Source organism: Pseudophryne corroboree, chromosome 1 (assembly GCF_028390025.1).
Source record: "Pseudophryne corroboree isolate aPseCor3 chromosome 1, aPseCor3.hap2, whole genome shotgun sequence".
NCBI lineage: Eukaryota > Metazoa > Chordata > Amphibia > Anura > Myobatrachidae > Pseudophryne > Pseudophryne corroboree.
The window spans coordinates 766206617-766226802 of NC_086444.1; the positions used below are offsets into that span (position 1 = coordinate 766206617).

Genomic DNA, 20186 nt, shown 5'->3' on the forward strand with positions numbered 1-20186 from the left:
TTTTTTGCAAAAATCCATTACTCTGAATGTGTCTGTCTCCTTGACACATACAAACATACCCTCACTATATGCTTAAAAAATGTTGCATGTGTATTGTGTGTTTTTTTAATATCAAAACAACAGATTATGAGTGGCATGCATTAAGTCTGGATAAGTGTTCGAAATCTTGCAGTGCTAATTTCTTACAAGCCAACATCAACCATTTAGTATTTTACTTTATCATTGTGTGTAATGTCCTAATGCACAGGTTCACAAACTCGGTCCTCAGGACCACACACAGTGCATGTTTTTCAAGTAACACAGTAGAAGCACAGGTGTATGAATTACTCACAGACATATGTTAAAAGGTTCACAGGTGGAGCTAAATATGTCACTTGTGATTCTGTGAGTAGACCTGCAAAACATGCACTGTGTGGGTTCCTGATGGCCGAGTTTGAGAACCTGTGTTCCCAAAAAACACTCCTCAACATATAATATGTTAGCCTTGAGGAAAACATGTGTCCCTATGTGTGATGCACCATCATATTTAAGACTCACAAACTTACTGTAATCTTGAATATTTTTTTTACTCATGTTTGATGCTGTAAACTTGATGATGTGTAAGTAAATACACAGTTTTCCACACATATACATTATTGTACTTTTTTTTTTTTAAAGGGTAAAAGTACATATTTGTTTGTTTATGCATCATGTGTAAAAACATGCTTAATAATTTTTAACACACACAAACATGTCCCAACAATACTGACATTCATTTGGACAATGTTTTATAAACAAAACAAAGGCAACATATTACAAGCTTTTTACGCCACTCAATTGAGTTAATCTTGTAATGTTGTATAGATAAGATAGCTAAGATATGTATCACTAACATTGTAATTTGGATTGTCTGCAGGCAAAGAGAATGATTGGAATCTAGAAAGAGTAATGATTAGAAAAAAATCAAGTGGTCAGTTTACTTCCTGCTAAAGACATTCAGCGTGGCAGGCAATTATTGTATCTGCAGGCAAAGAGAATGATTGGAATCTAGAAAGAGTATTGATTTGAAAAAAATCTAGTGGTCAGTTTACTTCCTGCTAACATGTATGTGTGGCTACATCAACTTTTTCCTCCTCCAATACCCTAAAAAAAAGAAAAGGAATAAATGTGCGTAATATTTTTTTCTATTATTTTGGCCCACTTATAATTAATGATGTTAAAAAAACGGTCAAGGAGCTAAGTGTGATATTTTGAAAACCATCAAAAACACTTGCAAACTATTTTGTGTTAATTATCACAAATGTCTAACTTGTTTTTTTTACGTTTTTTTGGTTGGCTGCTTGTCCTGGCCTTTGCCTTTAGCACTGTCATGTTGGCGTGCTCTGGTGGACCGTCTTGGTGGTGATGAGACTGGCGTGATATTTGGAGTAGTCGTACCAGAACTGCTGGTTGTTTGCTGTTGGTGCATGCATCTGAGAGTTTCATTCAGGTTAGTGAGGATGGCATTGAGTTCACGTGTAGCAGCATTTTGATTGTCTACTATTCTGATTAAACTTTCATTAATCTTTTGACTGTTTTGAAAAATGATCATATAACTTTGCTGTTGTCTGTGCTGTTCTTCCATTAGTCTGTGCTGTTCTTCCATTATGCGCTGTAAGTTGCCCATGACCTGTGTTATGTCTGTACGCATGACTTCCATGGTATTGCCTATTCTGGTTGTTTGCTCATTTTGTCGACTCAGATTTCTTGAGATTCTTCTGAGGTGAGATGGTAGGCTTGCAAACATTTGTGTCTGCTTACGCAGGCAATCTTCATTAGTGGCCTGCTGTCTAGACCAATAGTCCAAAACACCTGATCAGGGCCTTGTGTTCCTGGTGTTGTTGGGCTGTGTTGTGGTGGTGGTGTGCTTTGCTGTGGTGGTGTACTCACAGGTGCTGGGGGGCTCATTCCTTGCATTAATGGCAGCATTTCTAAGATGTTTGTCTCCTCCATGTCACTGTGTTGGTGTTGTTGCGGAGGGATGCTGGTCCCAGGACTCGAAGCTGAAATATTAAACATATCTACGTTAGCTATCCATATGTTTGTGAAATGATTAAAAAACACTACACATGGAACACATGTCATTCACTGTTACTTACAACTATTCTGCCTAGCAACATCATCACTCATAGCTTAAATGCATACATATAGCTGTTTGTGGCAAATGTGTCTGGTTACTTAATTGTGAAAGCAAACACTTTAGTTTTATTGGAGCTCACACATACTCCACCATAAAAAACATTGGAATACATAATGTGTTACCTTATAGCTTTGTTCCAACAAACATAGTAATGTTTTTGAATGTATTTTGCAATGTAACCTCAAGCACACATGAGAGTTTCAGAACAAAAAAAACTTGTCACAAAAAAAAAACATGCTTTTTTGTTGCAGCATCTTATACCCAATGTCATACTGTATGACTCAAGTGGACATACATATCTTTACTGGATGTGGACAAGGACATTTAGTTTGGATTCCATTTCAGCTTTTACTTACTGCGGTAAGTATTTTTGTTTTGGAAGTGTTTTGACTTAATGCGGTTATGACTGATTATGATTATGTTCTGACATTTTTCACTTTGATTCCAGTTTGATACTCACAATCAAGATGAGGGGAGTGTGGATGACGTCTTGGAGGTGTGTCCATAATTTGGAGTGGGGGCACCGAACATACGGACGATAATCTTCGTGGCGGGGTAGCCTGCTGTGTTTGTGCCGGGACAGATGACCTTGCTTTCTTTTCCGCCACAGGTTTCTTGTGGTGATGTCTTCCAGAAGAGCCACTTCTGCTGCTCCATACTTCTTTTGATGGACCTTTTAATGAAAGTGCAATTTTGTTATGCCCATTCCTTTACAAGCATACCCTATACTACAATGGACACTTTACCTGCTTCCGCAGCGTCATCATCATCAGATGTGTTAGGATTTACTGGCCGACGAGTAGTACTGCTTTTTTCAGACAAAATGAGATAAAATGAGATATATTCATAAATCATGCTATTGTGTATACATCCACCCATTATGCTTATAAACAGTTTTACATTTAGAAATGCTTGGTTTTGAATTCAAACAAACATAAGGACCAGAAAGCCAAAAATTAAACACAAAAAACAACCAAAACACATATGCACTATGGCAACATCAAGACAGCCAAACATGTACAGGACACTGACATAGGCCACAAGTTCAAGGAAAGGTTTTGTTTAAAAAAAAAAACAACAACTTCATTTTGTATTGATTTAAAAAATATTACAGATGCAATATCTAATTTGCTCTGTGATGTGGCACTCCAAAGACACATTACCAGTATATGTCCCAAAAATTTTAAAAACTAATTTTTTTGCAAAAAAATATGCAGTATGGTGTCACGGTACAAATACAAGCCAAATAAAATAAAATAAAAACAAAAAAGACAATAACATTCTCTAAAGATGACATTACACATGTAAGTGGTTTAAAAACAACTTTCCAGTACTCCAGCCTCTAACATGACAACAAATTTGTTAACTTAAAAAAAACATGGAACACATATATAAAACATAGTCATAATGTTTTAAAAAAAAAAAAACCCCAAAAGGAACACATTATTGCAGGACAAATCAGAGACACACCAAGTCCAAACTACACATGCAAAATATCTGTTTGAAAAACACATGACATACAATAAAGTAAGATGTTACATTGGCTTTTAGCTAACACATGACCCAAAACAATGAATTTGCAGACACACACTTGAAGATGGGAGTAATATGCAACGTCACATGACACAGATTACCAAATTAAACATTTTAACAAAAAAAAAAACATGCTCACCATTCTTCCTTGGCCTATCTGAATCCCGGACATGGGTTGCAGAGACAACTTCAGGAGGTATTACACTCCGCATGGGCTCCTCATACTCCAGATAACTTGCTATATAGGGCTGGCCACCACCGGTTTTCCGAGCAGACTTGGCCTCCTTGGCCATTTTGGACTTGACACGTCGCTTTATGTCATAGTACCGTTTGCGGCATATGTCCTCCGTCCGCTTGACCACCCCCTCACTATTGACAGCAGCAACTACTTTCGACCACAACACCGTCTTCCTCCGTGTTGGCACCTTGGCAGACTCAGGGCCAAATAGCTGCCTCTGATACTTCATCAGCTCACGCACCAATGCCACATTTTCTGCAAAACTAAACTTAACATTCCGCCCAGTCTTAGTAGTGGTGCGTGGCTGCGGAGCACTCTGACTGTCACTGTCACTTGAGGCTGCTGCAGCAACCTCACCCACCTCCTCCACCTCACTAACCTCACTAACACTCACCTCCTCCACCTGACCGACCTCCTCACACTCACTCACACCCTCCACCTCTGAGTCACACATAATTGTGTGTCTACACAGTTAACACAGGAAAAAAAAAGACAAACAACACACTCCTCCACTACCACTACACAACTCTCACACACACACACACTGACAAGGGACTATAAAGAAAAATAACTTGGACTAAAAATGAGACAAAACCACAAAATACAAGACAACAAGAATGACAAGACGACTTTCAAACACAATACCACACTCAGAAATCGCTACCAACACTCCTCAACAAACCACAAATTCACCTACCTCCACAGCACAACCTCCCTCCTCCTCACCACTAATACCACTTTTCCACTTACGAGCACTGGTCGCAGCCGGGAGCCTGACACGGGAGCTGCCCCCTGCTGCGACCCGTGCTCGGCCCCTTTCCCATCAGCAGTCACAACCCGACATATGCCGGGTTGGTGACGCTTCTAGTGATGCGGCAGGGGCGGCACAGGGAGATCACATGATCTCCCAGCGCCGCCCTTCCATACAGTGTAAATGGGAGCTGTGTCGCATCGACACGGCTCCCGTTTACACTACAACCCTACCCGGATCATTCCCGTGTCCTACCCAGGTAAATAGCCGGGTAGGATTCACGGGTCACTTGATCCGGGTTTACCCTTTTCCACTTGCAAAAAACACGGGTAAATGCGCGCCCCCGTGCATTTACCCGTGTTTTTTGAGCTAGTGGAAAAGTGGTACAACTAAACCCACGAGGTGCGGACGGTTTGGGGCGTATTTATATGGTTGCGCACAGACACTCCTACCATCTGAAACACAACCAATCACGAACGGGGATGAAAATCGAAACTGAAAGTGAAAATGCAGCCGCGGGAAAAAAAAACCCTGCCGCGTTTAACTTAGGAAAAAAAACTGCTAATCCAACAAAAACACGTACGCAAACGACAATGACGGCCGTAAATGTGCCAAAAAAAAACGACTGGCATCGACATCGGAAAACTCGAAAAGCATAAAGTCGACTGCTTCGTAACTTTGCGTATATGGATTCAAAAAGTTGCATGAAAATGCACCCGATACAAAACGAGTTTAAACACTACACAAACCGAATCAAACACGAATATTAGTAAATATTGGCCATGGTCTATAGTCAGTAAGGAAATTAAGAAACATGCTAAGGACACCTGGCCGGTGGTCTCTACTGATAAGGATTTGAGGATATTAAATGATAAAACGTTGTTGCCAAGTTATACTAGAAATAGAAACCTCAAAGATTATTTAGTTCACAATGACATTTCCAAGTTTAAATCAGGTCCAGTTCAGACATTTTTAACCAAGAAGCCGGGCTGCTACAGGTGCATAGGCTGCACTACATGTAGCTATATGGAAGAAGGACCCAGCTTCTCACATCCACATTCGGGAAAATTTGTGAAAATAGATAAAATATTGACATGTACGAGTACCCATGTCATTTATTATATACGTTGTCCCTGTGGGTTATTTTATGTCGGAAAGACGACACGGCAGTTCCGTGAAAGAATGGCCATGCATAGGTCTTCAATTAGAGCGGCATTGGGGGGGAGAGAGCCAAGCGCAACCAGTGGCACGCCATTTCGCTAGATTTAAACACAATCTGTCAAGCTTAAAATATAAAATTATTGATCAGCAACCTGAAAATATCCGTGGTGGTAACAGAAATAAATTGCTGTTACAGCGGGAGGCGAGATGGATTCATCGCCTCAATACAGTAGCTCCAGGCGGCCTTAATGAACAACTGTCATTGAATTGCTTTTCTTGATGTCTTTTTGAATGGCTTTCCTGATCTATATGTTATCATTATGTACTAACAGAAATATATATACCTCTAGACGGTATTACTATGGAAATATGTTTAAGATCGATGTATTGATTGCACCGTTTGATGAAATTTACATATACATTACATGTGTTATATTGTTAAGTAATGTTAGCACTGTTTATTTATCTCCAAGGTAACCGGGACGCAGCGTGGGACGTGAGCGCGTTACACAGGCACTGTGCAATGACGTCATCCATCCCCGCCAGCGGACCGGGCTGAGGGGACGCGGCACGCGAGGGTTTGGTGGGGTATAAAGGTATGTAAATGTATTATGTATGTTGGTCTGACAAAAGTTAATACATAACTGAAACGTTACCGTAACTAGAGCGCAGTCTCTGTGATTCCTTTCATTTGTCAAGTCCTCTTGGAGTGCCACCCACGCATATTGGATATATATATATACATATATATATATATGGAGACAGTCCCCTGATAAGGCCCTTTGGAGAGTCAGAGAGAGAGTGTGCCAGCACACACCCAGCGCCAATAACCCTGGAAACAAAATTCCCAGATAAACAGTGCTTTTATATAATCATACAGATAATAAGAATTTACTTACCGATAATTCTATTTCTCGTAGTCCGTAGTGGATGCTGGGAACTCCGTAAGGACCATGGGGAATAGCGGCTCCGCAGGAGACTGGGCACAAAAGTAAAGCTTTAGGACTACCTGGTGTGCACTGGCTCCTCCCCCCATGACCCTCCTCCAAGCCTCAGTTAGGATACTGTGCCCGGACGAGCGTACACAATAAGGAAGGATTTTGAATCCCGGGTAAGACTCATACCAGCCACACCAATCACACCGTACAACCTGTGATCTGAACCCAGTTAACAGCATGATAACAGAGGAGCCTCTGAAAAGATGGCTCACAACAATAATAACCCGATTTTTGTAACAATAACTATGTACAAGTATTGCAGACAATCCGCACTTGGGATGGGCGCCCAGCATCCACTACGGACTACGAGAAATAGAATTATCGGTAAGTAAATTCTTATTTTCTCTGACGACCTAGTGGATGCTGGGAACTCCGTAAGGACCATGGGGATTATACCAAAGCTCCCAAACGGGCGGGAGAGTGCGGATGACTCTGCAGCACCGAATGAGAGAACTCCAGGTCCTCCTCAGCCAGGGTATCAAATTTGTAGAATTTAGCAAACGTGTTTGCCCCTGACCAAGTAGCTGCTCGGCAAAGTTGTAACGCCGAGACCCCTCGGGCAGCCGCCCAAGATGAGCCCACCTTCCTTGTGGAATGGGCTTTTACAGATTTTGGCTGTGGCAGGCCTGCCACAGAATGTGCAAGCTGAATTGTACTACAAATCCAACGAGCAATAGTCTGCTTAGAAGCAGGAGCACCCAGCTTGTTGGGTGCATACAGGATAAACAGCGAGTCAGATTTCCTGACTCCAGCCGTCCTGGAAACATATATTTTCAAGGCCCTGACTACGTCCAACAACTTGGAGTCCTCCAAGTCACTAGTAGCCGCAGGTACCACAATAGGTTGGTTCAGATGAAACACTGAAACCACCTTAGGGAGAAAATGAGGACGAGTCCTCAATTCCGCCCTGTCTGCATGGAAGATCAGATAAGGGCTTTTACAGGATAAAGCCCGCCAATTCTGACACGTGCCTGGCCGAGGCCAGGGCCAACAACATGACCACTTTCCATGTGAGATATTTTAACTCCACAGATTCAAGTGGTTCAAACCAATGTGACTTTAGGAACCCCAAAACTACATTGAGATCCCAAGGTGCCACTGGAGGCACAAAAGGAGGCTGTATATGCAGTACCCCTTTTTACAGACGTCTGAACTTCAGGTAGTGAAGCTAGTTCTTTCTGGAAGAAAATTTACAGGGCCGAAATTTGAACCTTAATGGACCCCAATTTTAGGCCCATAGACACTCCTGTTTACAGGAAATGCAGGAATCGACCTAGTTGAAATTCCTCCATCGGGGCCTTACTGGCCTCGCACCATGCAACATATTTTCGCCAAATGCGGTGATAATGCTTTGCGGTTACATCCTTCCTGGCTTGACCAGGGTAGGGATGACTTCATCCGGAATGCCTTTTTCCTTCAGGATCCGGCGTTCAACCGCCCTGCCGTCAAACGCAGCCGCGGTAAGTCTTGGAATAGACAGGGTCCTTGCTGGAGCAGGTCCCTTCTTAGAGGTAGAGGCCACGGGTCCTCCGTGAGCATCTCTTGAAGTTCCGGGTACCAAGTCTTCTTGGCCAATCCGGAGCCACGAGTATAGTTCTTACTCCCATCCGTCTTATAATTCTCAGTACTTTTGGTATGAGAGGAAGAGGAGGGAACACATACACTGACTGGTACACCCACGGTGTTACCAGAGCGTCCACAGCTATTGCCTGAGGGTCCCTTGACCTGGCGCAATACCTGTCCAATTTTTTGTTTAGGCGGGACGCCATCATGTCCACCTTTGGTTTTTCCCAATGGTTTACAATCATGTGGAAGACTTCTGGGTGAAGTCCCCACTCTCCCGGGTGGAGGTCGTGCTGAGGAAGTCTGCTTCCCAGTTGTCCACTCCCGGAATGAACACTGCTGACAGTGCTATCACATGATTTTCCGCCCAGCTTCTGCCATTGCCCTCCTGCTTCTTGTGCCGCCCTGTCTGTTTACGTGGGCGACTGCCGTGATGTTGTCCGACTGGATCAGCACCGGCTGACCTTGAAGCAGAGGTCTTGCTTGGCATTGTAAATGGCCCTTAGCTCCAAAATATTTATGTGAAGTGATGTCTCCAGGCTTGACCACAAGCCCTGGAAATTTCTTCCCTGTGTGACTGCTCCCCAGCCTCGCAGGCTGGCATCCGTGGTCACCAGGACCCAGTCCTGAATGCCGAATCTGCGGCCCTCTAGAAGATGAGCACTCTGCAACCACCACAGGAGAGACATCCTTGTCTTTGGTGACAGGGTTATCCGCTGATGCATCTGAAGATGCGATCCGGACCATTTGTCCAGCAGGTCCCACTGGAAAGTTCTTGCGTGGAATCTGCCGAATGGAATTGCTTCGTAGGAAGCCACCATTTTTCCCAGGTCCCTTGTGCACTGATGCACTGACACTTGGCCTGGTTTTAGGAGGTTTCTGACTAGTTCGGATAACTCCCTGGCTTTCTCCTCCGGGAGAAAACACCTTTTTCTGGACTGTGTCCAGGATCATCCCTAGGAATAGAAGGCGTGTCGACGGGATCAGCTGCGATTTTGGAATATTGAGAATCCAACCGTGCTGCCGCAGCACTATCTGAGATAGTGCTACCCCGACTTCCAACTGTTCCCTGGATCTTGCCCTTATCAGGAGATCGTCCAAGTAAGGGATAACTAAAACTCCCTTCTTTCGAAGGAGTATCATCATTTCGGCCATTACCTTGGTAAAGACCCGGGGTGCCGTGGACGATCCAAACGGCAGCGTCTGAAACTGATAGTGACAGTTCTGTACCACAAACCTGAGGTACCCTTGGAGAAGGGTAAATTGGGACATGTAGGTAAGCATCTTTGATGTCCAGAGAGACCATATAGTCCCCTTCTTCCAGGTTTGCAATCACTGCTCTGAGTGACTCCATCTTGAATTTGAACCTTTGTATGTAAGTGTTCAAGGATTTTAGATTTAAAATTGGTCTCACCGAGCCGTCCGGCTTCGGTACCACAAATAGTGTGGAATAGTACCCCTTTCCCTGTTGCAGGAGGGGTACCTTGATTATCACCTGCTGGGAATACAGCCTGTGAATGGCTTGCAATACTGTCTCCCTGTCTGAGGGAGACGTCGGTAAAGCAGACTTTATGAAACAGCGAGGGGGAGACGTCTCGAATTTCTTGAGACGGGCCCCCACCGTGCCTGAGACCGTTTGTAAAGCCCCAGCGTCTGCTGCAGCCTTTTTCCTCTCCCTCTGCCACGGGGCAGAAATGAGGCGCCTTTTGCCCGCTTGCCCTTATGGGGCCGAAAGGACTGCGCCTGATAATACGGCGTCTTCTTAGGTTGAGAAGCTACCTGGGGTAAAAATGTGGATTTTCCAGCCGTTGCCGTGGCCACCAGGTCTGTTAGACCTACCCCAAATAACTCCTCCCTTTTATAAGGCGATACTTCCATATGCCTTTTGGAATCAGCATCACCTGACCACTGTCTTGTCCATAACCCTCTTCTGGCTGAAATGGACAGCGCACTTACTCTTGATGCCAGTCGGCAAATATCCCTCTGTGCATCACGCATATATAGAAATGCATCTTTTAAATGCTCTATAGTTAGTAATATACTGTCCCTATCTAGGGTATCAATATTGTCAGTCAGGGAATCCGACCAAGCCACCCCAGCACTGCACATCCAGGTTGAGGCGATTGCTGGTCGCAGTATCACACCCGTGTGAGTGTATATACATTTTAGGATATTTTACTGCTTTCTGTCAGCAGGTTCTTTAAGGGTTGCCGTATCCGGGGACGGTAGTGCCACCTGTTTAGACAAGCGTGTGAGCGCTTTATTCACCCTAAGGGGTGTTTCCCAACGTGCCCTATCCTCTGGCGGGAAGGGGTATGATGCTAATAACTTTTTAGGAATTAACAGTTTTTATCGGGAGAAACCCACGCATCATCACACACTTCATTTAATTCCTCAGATGCAGGAAAAACTACAGGCAGTTTTTTCTCACCCAACATAATACCCTTTTTAGTGGTACTGGTATTATCAGAAATGTGTAAAAACATTTTCCATAGCCTCAATCATGCAACGTGTGGCCCTACTGGAAGTCACATTCGTCTCTTAATCGTCGACACTGGAGTCAGTATCCGTGTCGGCGTCTGTATCTGCCATCTGCGGTAACGGGCGTTTTAGAGCCCCAGATGGCTTTTGAGACACCTGGACAGGCACAGGCTGAGTCGCCGGCTGTCTCATGTCATCAATCTTTTGTAAAGAGCTGACACTGTCACATAATTCCTTCCATAAGCTCATCCACTCAGGTGTCGACTCCCTAGGGGGTGACATCTCTGTTACAGGCAATTGCTCCGCCTCCACCTCATTTTCCTCCTCATACATGTCGACACAACGTACCGACACACAGCACACACACAGGGAATGCTCTGATAGAGGACAGGACCCCACTAGCCCTTTGGGGAGACAGAGGGAGAGTATGCCAGCACACACCAGAGCGCTATATATATATATAGGGATAACCTTATATAAGTGTTTTTCCCCTTATAGCTGCTGTATTGTTATACTGCGCCTAATTAGTGCCCCCCTCTCTTTTTTAACCCCTTTCTGTAGTGTAGTAACTGCAGGGGAGAGCCAGGGAGCTTCCCTCCAACGGAGCTGTGAGAGAAAATGGCGCCAGTGTGCTGAGGAGATAGGCTCCGCCCCCTTCTCGGCAGCCTTTTCTCCCGTTTTTCTGTGGAATCTGGCAGGGGTTAAAATTCATCCATATAGCCCTGGGGGCTATATGTGATGTATTTTCGCCAGCCAAGGTGTTTTTATTGCTGCTCAGGGCGCCCCCCCCTAGCGCCCTGCACCCTCAGTGACCGAAGTGTGAAGTGTGCTGAGGAGCAATGGCGCACACCTGCAGTGCTGTGCGCTACCTTGGTGAAGACAGGATGTCTTCTGCCGCCGATTTTTCCGGACCTCTTCTTGCTTCTGGCTCTGTAAGGGGGCCGGCGGCGCGGCTCTGGGACCGAGCTCCGAGGCTGGGCCTGTGTTCGGTCCCTCTGGAGCTAATGGTGTCCAGTAGCCTAAGAAGCCCAATCCACTCTGCACGCAGGTGAGTTCGCTTATTCTCCCCTTAGTCCCTCGATGCAGTGAGCCTGTTGCCAGCAGGTCTCATTGAAAATAAAAAACCTAAAACTAAACTTTCACTAAGAAGCTCAGGAGAGCCCCTAGTGTGCACCCTTCTCGGCCGGGCACAAAAATCTAACTGAGGCTTGGAGGAGGGTCATGGGGGGAGGAGCCAGTGCACACCAGGTAGTCCTAAAGCTTTACTTTTGTACCCAGTCTCCTGCGGAGCCGCTATTCCCCATGGTCCTTACGGAGTTCCCAGCATCCACTAGGACGTCAGAGAAAAATCTATACACTCAGTGCCCCCCCCCCCCCTCTTTTTGAGCCCTCTGTCACCGTGTTCAGCAGGGGAGAGTCCGGGGAGCCAGCTTCTGCAGTGTGCTGTGGAGAAAATGGCGCTGGTTAGTGCTGTGAGATCAAGCTCCACCCCCTCAGTGGCGGGCTCCGGTCCCACTCAAATTTATTTATACTGGCGGGGGATTATAAAATATATTGCCACCACAGCCTATATATTCATATGAGCCAGTCCTAGAGGTTTATTGCTGCCCCCCTGCTCCCCTCCGTGCCTGCAGTGTGTGTAGTGTGTGGGAGCAATGGCGCGCAGCGTTACCGCTGTGCGTTACCTCATAGAAGATCTGAAGTCTTCAGCCGCCTTTGAAGTCTTCTTTCTTCGTATACCTAAAACAAATAGCACACACCCAGACGCGCTGTCACAGCTGCCAGTAGGGATTGTCAATCCCAAGAAGAACTGTAAAATACGAATAAAAAACTGGCGCTGGATGTTTCCCCAATAATAAAGACTGTGGGTGAAATCTGATATAACGACATTAATTTATTAATTAATTAAGCTAGACATTACAATCTAAAAATAGGAAATATTCCAATAAAAACATATAATAAAGGGCATTGATGGAGCTCAGAAATAGTTGGAAATGGCTGCTAGCAAGTGGCCACAATGGATCCCGGACTGAAAGTATGCAAAGTTCCCTGGGAAAAGGAATTAGAAACAGCTGGTGTTACCCTTTAACGATGGAGACTTCCAGAGGAATGTAATTGCCAGCCGGCAAGCTGTGCTGTTTTGTGTGAGCACTGGGTCTCTCCAATCGGTGCTGTTTAGTTGAAAATCCCACAGGAAAAATTCCAAAGTGTTTGGTTCAAAAGTCCATATCTGGATCCGTTTGAAATGCAGGACACTGGTATGATGGCAGCATGAATTCCTTTCTTCGTATACCTACCCGGCTTCTATCTTCCGGCTCTGCGAGGAGGACGGCGGCGCGGCTCCGGGATGAACGGCGAGGTGAGACCTGCGTTCCGACTCCCTCTGGAGCTAATGGCGTCCAGTAGCCTAAGAAGCAGAGCCTATCATTTAAGTAGGTCTTCTTCTCTCTCCTCAGTCCCACGATGCAGGGAGCCTGTTGCCAGCAGTGCTCCCTGAAAATAATAAACCTAACAAAATTCTTTTTCAGAGAAACTCAGGAGAGCTCCCCTGTAATGCACCCAGTCTCCTCTGGGCACAGGATCTAACTGGGTTCTGGAGGAGGGGCATAGAGGGAGGAGCCAGTGCACACCCATTCTAAAGTTCTTTGTGGTGCCCATGTCTCCTGCGGAGCCCGTCTATACCCCATGGTCCTTACGGAGTCCCCAGCATCCTCTAGGACGTAAGAGAAATAGGAGGTGCACTAACCGGTTTAGTAGTTGGGTGTCTAGCTGCCCAGGCCAGTTTGGGTCTGGGTTTAGAAGCTTTTGTGGGGTGAGACTGTCTAGGGAAGGTCTGACCTCCGGCCTTGACCTGAAGACAAAAGGACAAAGTCTGAGGTTGCTGAACAGGTGATACATGACCAGTAGCGGATCTTGCCACGGGCAAGCAGTACTTTTGCCCGGGGCTCCGCCTTCCGGAGGGCGCTGGCGCCATCCGGAGGGCGCCGCACCGTGGCAAGATCCGCCACTGCTGCCCGCTGTGTCCCCCGTCCGCCTCCGCTGCCCGCTGCCGTCCGCCTCCTGTGAAGGGAACTAGACGCTAAGCGTCTAGTTTCCCTTCGTGGAGTGTAACTTTGCTGAGCGGTGCGCGATGACGTCATCGCGCACCACACATCAAAGGTCCTCTCCACGAAGGGAACTAGACGCATAGCGTCTAGTTTCCCTTCGTGGAGAGGACCTTTTGCTGTGCGGTGCGCGATGACGTCATCGCGCACCGCTTAGCATTCAAGCGGCGCTAGCAATGTACAGGGGGCGTAACTGACCACACCCCCTGTATTAGGCCACGCCCTTTTCCTGCCCGGGGCGCAGAGCGCCCTTGAACCGGCCCTGTACATGACACTAGAGCAGGAGTTCCAGTCTGTTTAGATGCCTTGCCATTGTTAGACAGAAGTTCAAGTAGAGTACATCCACAATATGGTAATGTGCACTGTGTAACTCTGAACAGTATGTGACAATAAGCCTGCACAAATACAATACCTTGTAATGTGGGCAAAGTAAACCATGTACACACCAGTATATAAAGATTACTGTAGAACGAAAGGTACGGGAAAGCAATATAAAGTGCAGAGCGAAAAGTACAGACAACAGAATGAGCATACAGTAAGTCACATAAAATGCAGATACAGGGCCTAATTCAGCATGGGATGCTGCTCCAACAACATTAGCATGCTGAAGCCCTGTGCTGTGTGCGCATACACAGAAGCCGCACTGCACATGCACACAAAGGGCCCGAATCAGGCCTGATCGCTGCTGTGCATATTCGCACAGCAGGAGATTATCGAACTACTGCGCAAGTGTATGCACCGCAATGCGCAGGTGCGTCGCCAAACAGCGACAGAATGGTGCAAAAATTTTGATTGCACAGTCACTCGCAAGGTGATTGACAGGAAGAGGATGTTTGTGGCTGGTAACTGCCTGTTTTCTGAGAGTGTCTGGAAAAACGCAGGCGTTCCCAAGCGATTTCAGGGCGGGTGTGTGACGTCAGCTCCAGCCCTGATCAGCCTGATTTCTTCAAACTGGAGGCGTAAGTATTGAGCTACGCACAGACTGCACACAGAATGGGAAAAACATTTGACTGTGATGCGAACGGTTTTGCAGCTGTCTGCTGACTGAGGGGAATTTTCGCAAAGTGTACACATGCAATCGCACACTTGCAAGGTGCGATTTTTCACTCCCCCTTGAGCGGCGACTATCTGATCGCAGGACATTGTAATTTGCAGCACAGCAATCAGGTCTGACTCGGGCCCAAAGTGAGATGCGACGGCAGAGGTGTTCGCGGGGTATTGCGATGGTGTTTCGGGGGCATGGTGTGGACAATGCAGGCGTGTCCGGACTGTATGCGGGGCAGTCTGCGATGGCTGCGTGATGTCACACTCAGCCGCTGTGACCCAAAACATGGTGGGTGCAGAGGGCAACTCTAAACATGCAAGAGCATCGCCATCGTGCAAAGTGCTCACATGTTTGCAGGAGGAGGCCAGGACCCGGCATGCGAGGCAGACTTGCCCTGTGCTGGGGTGCCCCCCTTGTATGTCAGTGTAATGGGTTGTAGATGTGTGATTTTTCGCACATCTAAGACCCATGCTGAATTAGGCCCATAAATTAACTGCAGTGGGCACTATCAACTATTCAGTTATTACAGCTTGTAGGATGCAGCACTGTGTATTACCTGACTTCAAGCAGAGGAATACAGTGAGACTAAACCTAGCGTGGAAGGAGGGTGAAGGAGCAGCCCCGGGCGGGAAGACCTCAGCGAAATGGCGCCTTGGGTTGGAGGAGGGGCTGTTGAGAAAGTGCTGCCTCCTCTTGCTGACATCCACCACCTGTTCCCTGTCCTGTTATTAGAGCTTTCTCAGTGCCTGTAATGTGGTCTAGTGGAGTCCCAAGGCTCGCCATGGTCTGGGTCCACATCAGCACCACCAGTCAGTCTCCCGGGACTGATGGTATAAGACTGCCGCGATAACGGGTCCTGCAAGCGGGAACTCGCCTTACCTATCCACCAGGAGTCTGGTTTGCAGTCCGGGGTGCCCCTAAGTGCGCCTGCTAGTAAAAGGCTGTCGGGTCGTGCCAAAATCAACAAGTTGTTACTGGCATTGCGCCACCGGTGGGGTTAATGGAGCAGCAACACTGGCGTCCATGTGACTGCCCTCATACCACCCTCATGGAGTCTGTTTCTGATCGTTTGAGTAGACACATGCACATTTGTGGCTTGCTGGAGGTCATTTTGCAGGGCTCTGGTAGTGCTCCACAAAGGCGGAGGTAGCGGTCCTGCTGCTGGGTTGTTGCCCTCCTACGGCCTCCTCCACGTCTCCTGATGTACTGGCCTGTCTCCTGGTAGCGCCTCCATGCTCTGGACACTACGCTGACAGACACAGCAAACCTTCTTGCCACAGCTCGCATTGATGTGCCATCCTGGATGAGCTGCACTACCTGAGCCACTTGTGTGGGTTATAGACTCCGTGTCATGCTACCACTAGGGTGAAAGCTTTCAAAAGTGACCAAAACATCAGCCAGAAAGCATAGGAGCTGAGAAGTGGTCTGTGGTCACCACCTGCAGAACAACTCCTTTATTGGGGGTGTCTTGCTAATTGCCTATAATTTCCACCTGTTGTCTATACCATTTGCATAACAGCATGTGAAATTGATTGTCAACCAGTGTTGCTTCCGAAGTGGACAGTTTGATTTCACAGAAGTGTGATTAACTTGGAGTTACATTGTGTTATTTAAGTGTTCCCTTTATTTTTTTGAGCAGTGTATGTACTAATGAATGTCAAAGTTTTATTTAGGAGGAGAAGGCGACCTGACTGGTTTCAGCCATTTCTCATGCATTTAAAGGAGTATCCAACCAGTAAAAGAGGAGCTGTAGCCTGCAGGGGAAGTGGCTGAGGCCAGTGGAACTGGTAAGTATGGAGTCATTCAAGTACATATATAGTAAAACCCAAAAATAAAATAAAAAAATCAAGAAAGTAACATCATAAATGGAGAATATCCTGTCCGCACATTAGTATTTACCAGTAGGAAAGCGGACAGAGATAGGGTAACCCCCGGGTATTTCTTTTAAATTACCACATAAGAGGTATCCATTTCTAGTAATGCCCCTAGTCTAGATAATATCGGAAATGTTTGTTGGACCATGTACAGACCCTTAATGCGGGATGAGAAGAATTGAATGAATACTTCGCATGACCTAGAAGCTTGTTTTTTTTGCAGTACTAGAAAATTCTCTGTCAGGATAAGATCACTGGTAAACACTAATTCGGCAAATGGGAGGAATGAGAGAAGTGTAAAATTACCCTTTGACAAAACCTGCAGAAGTTACGATTGGGCCTCTATGATGCTAAACACTTTTTCTTTTTTTCCTAGAAGCAGTGGCCCCTGACTAACTTAATGAACAGAGATTTTGTTATGTAAATTGAAATGTGAAATACATATATTGGCCAATATTTACTAATATTCGTGTTTGAGTCGGTTTGTGTAGTGTTTAAACTCGTTTTGTATCGGGTGCATTTTCATGCAACTTTTTGAATCCATGGCCCTCATTCCGAGTTGTTCGCTCGCAAGCTGCTTTTAGCAGCATTGCACACGCTAAGCCGCCGCCTACTGGGAGTGAATCTTAGCTTAGCAAAATTGCGAACAAAAGATTCGCAATATTGCGAAAAGACTTCTCTGTGCAGTTTCTGAGTAGCTCGAGACTTACTCTTCTAGTGCGATCAGTTCAGTGATTGTCGTTCCTGGTTTGACGTCACAAACACACCCAGCGTTCGCCCAGACACTCCTCTGTTTCTCCAGCCACTCCCGCGTTTTTCCCAGAAACGGTAGCGTTTTTTCACACACACCCATAAAACGGCCAGTTTCCGCCCAGAAACACCCACTTCCTGTCAATCACATTACGATCACCAGAACGAAGAAAAAACCTCGTAATGCCGTTAGTAAAATACCAAACTTCATAGCAAATTTACTTGGCGCAGTCGCAGTGCGAACATCGCGCATGCGCAATAAGCGGAAAATCGCTGCGATGCGAAGAAAATTACCGAGCGAACAACTCGGAATGACCACCCATATATGCAAAGTTACGAAGCAGTCGACTTTATGGTTGTCGTGTTTTCCGATGTCGATGGCAGTCGTTTTTTTTTGCCACATTTACGGCGTCATTGTCGTTTGCGTACGTGTTTTTGTTGTATTTGCTGGTTTTTTTCATAAGTTAAACGCGGCAGGGTTTTTTTTTTCCCGCGGCCGCATTTTCACTTTCAGTTTCGATTTTCATCCCCGTTCGTGATTGGTTGTGTTTCAGATGGTAGGAGTGTCTGTGCGCAACCATATAAATACGCCCCAAACCGTCCGCACCTCGTGGGTTTAGTTAGTGGTGAGGAGGAGGGAGGTTGTGCTGTGGAGGTAGGTGAATTTGTGGTTTGGTGAGGAGTGTTGGTAGCGATTTCTGAGTGTGGTATTGTGTTTGAAAGTCGTCTTGTCATTCTTGTTGTCTTGTATTTTGTGGTTTTGTCTCATTTTTATACAAAGGAAAAATAGTAAACACCTGCGCTGGAACAGTGAAGGCAGCAAACGAAAATCTTCCAGTGTTATCAAAACTGGAATAAATGAGGAACATAGAACAAAAATGTGATATTCAATCTGCGCCAAACAAATGAAGGGTAATAGATACTTATTTTTGAGGATGGTCCATGTACAATTTTCAAAAGTCCCAATTTCTTGTTTCTTTAAATAGAAACGAAAGACAGTCTCCTCCAAATGGATACCATATATAAAAGAGAACACACAGAGAAATCCAATGTGTAGTATAGTTTTTTGTTATAAAAGTCTGGATAAAAGGGGATAAGAGAAGATCCGATGATACTCTTTAATTCCGTGAACTTCAAAGATTATAGGGTCACCCAAAATCGTGCACTGATCAAAGGAATAGATGCTCACTCTTGGGCTTACATGAAGCAAAGGGTCCTATGCTTATAAAGGTATCTTTGCTTTATACGTCCCCAATTGACACCATAGTGAACCTTATTCATACAACCAGAAGAAAATCACGCTTACACGTAGGCTTACTTGTAGCGAGTGATGTAAGTTCATGTAGCGGTTTCTTTAATATTCCTCCCCCACTATCGAGAATCTCCTCAAAAATCCATGCCAATATTTCGGGAAAACACAAATAAAAGCGGGTCTCAGGCTAAAAGGACATTTCTCATACCTGTACAGCTTTACATACAGTATACGTAGTTCAAACGTAGGATGTCAAACACGCTTACACGTGTGCTTACTTGAAATGAATATGGTCAAATCCCGTAGCGTTTTCTTTTCCTCCCCACACAAATGATTTGATTCCCAAAACACACAACCGTTTGTGAATAAAAACGGTGTTTATTGGGTAGATAAAATAACAAATAAAAACAAAATAACTAATAGGACACCAAGCTGTCAAAGCCTGACCTGGGTCATAGGACGAATTTTACAACTCAGTGGGTATCGAACAAAAAGGGCCCATCTATTCTCACCACTAGGCTGGATGCCACAGGTACAGGTCCAGGTGTCCCAAACTAAAACACTCCACCAGGTTTTTATTCACAAACGGTTGCCACCTTTGACATCAATAACAGCTTGAAGTCTTTTGTGGTAGTTGTGGATGAGGCTCTTTATTTTCTCAGATGGTAAAGCTGCCCATTCTTCTTGGCAAAAAGCCTCCAGTTCCTGTAAATTCTTGGGCTGTCTTGCATGAACTGCTTGTTTGAGATCTCCCCAGAGTGGCTCAATGATATTGAGGTCAGGAGACTGAGATGGCCACTCCAGAACCTTCACTTTATTCTGCTGTAGCCAATGACAGGTCGACTTGGCCTTGTGTTTTGGATCATTGTCATGTTGGAACGTCCAAGTATGTCCCATGCGCAGCTTCTGGGCTGATAAGTGCAAATTTTCCTCCAGTATTTTCTGATAACATGCTGCATTCATCTTGTCATCAATTTTGACCAAGTTTCCAGTGCCTTTGTAGCTCACACATCCCCAAAACATCAGCGATCCACCTCCATGTTTCACAGTAGGAATGGTGTACCTTTCATCATAGGCCTTGTTGACACCTCTCCAAATGTAACGTTTATGGTTGTGGCCAAAAAGTTCAATTTTGGTCTCATCACTCCAAATGACTTTGTTCCAGAAGTTTTGAGGCTTGTCTCTGTGCTGTTTGGAGTATTGTAAGCGGGATGCTTTGTGGCATTTGCATAGTAATGGCTTTCTTCTGGCGACTCGACCATGAAGCCCATTTTTCTT

General features: G+C 45.6%; 1 long non-coding RNA gene across 1 annotated transcript; it reads right to left on the bottom strand.

Annotated features, from left to right (window-relative positions):
* Nucleotides 1-417: 417 nt before the first annotated feature.
* Nucleotides 418-2981, bottom strand: LOC134944562 (uncharacterized). The gene is made up of 3 exons (XR_010181902.1): nucleotides 2905-2981; nucleotides 2619-2831; nucleotides 418-2021 (listed from the first exon to the last, which is right to left on the bottom strand). It is a non-coding gene; the product is annotated as an uncharacterized LOC134944562 (long non-coding RNA).
* Between the last annotated feature and the right edge of the window lie 17205 nt (nucleotides 2982-20186).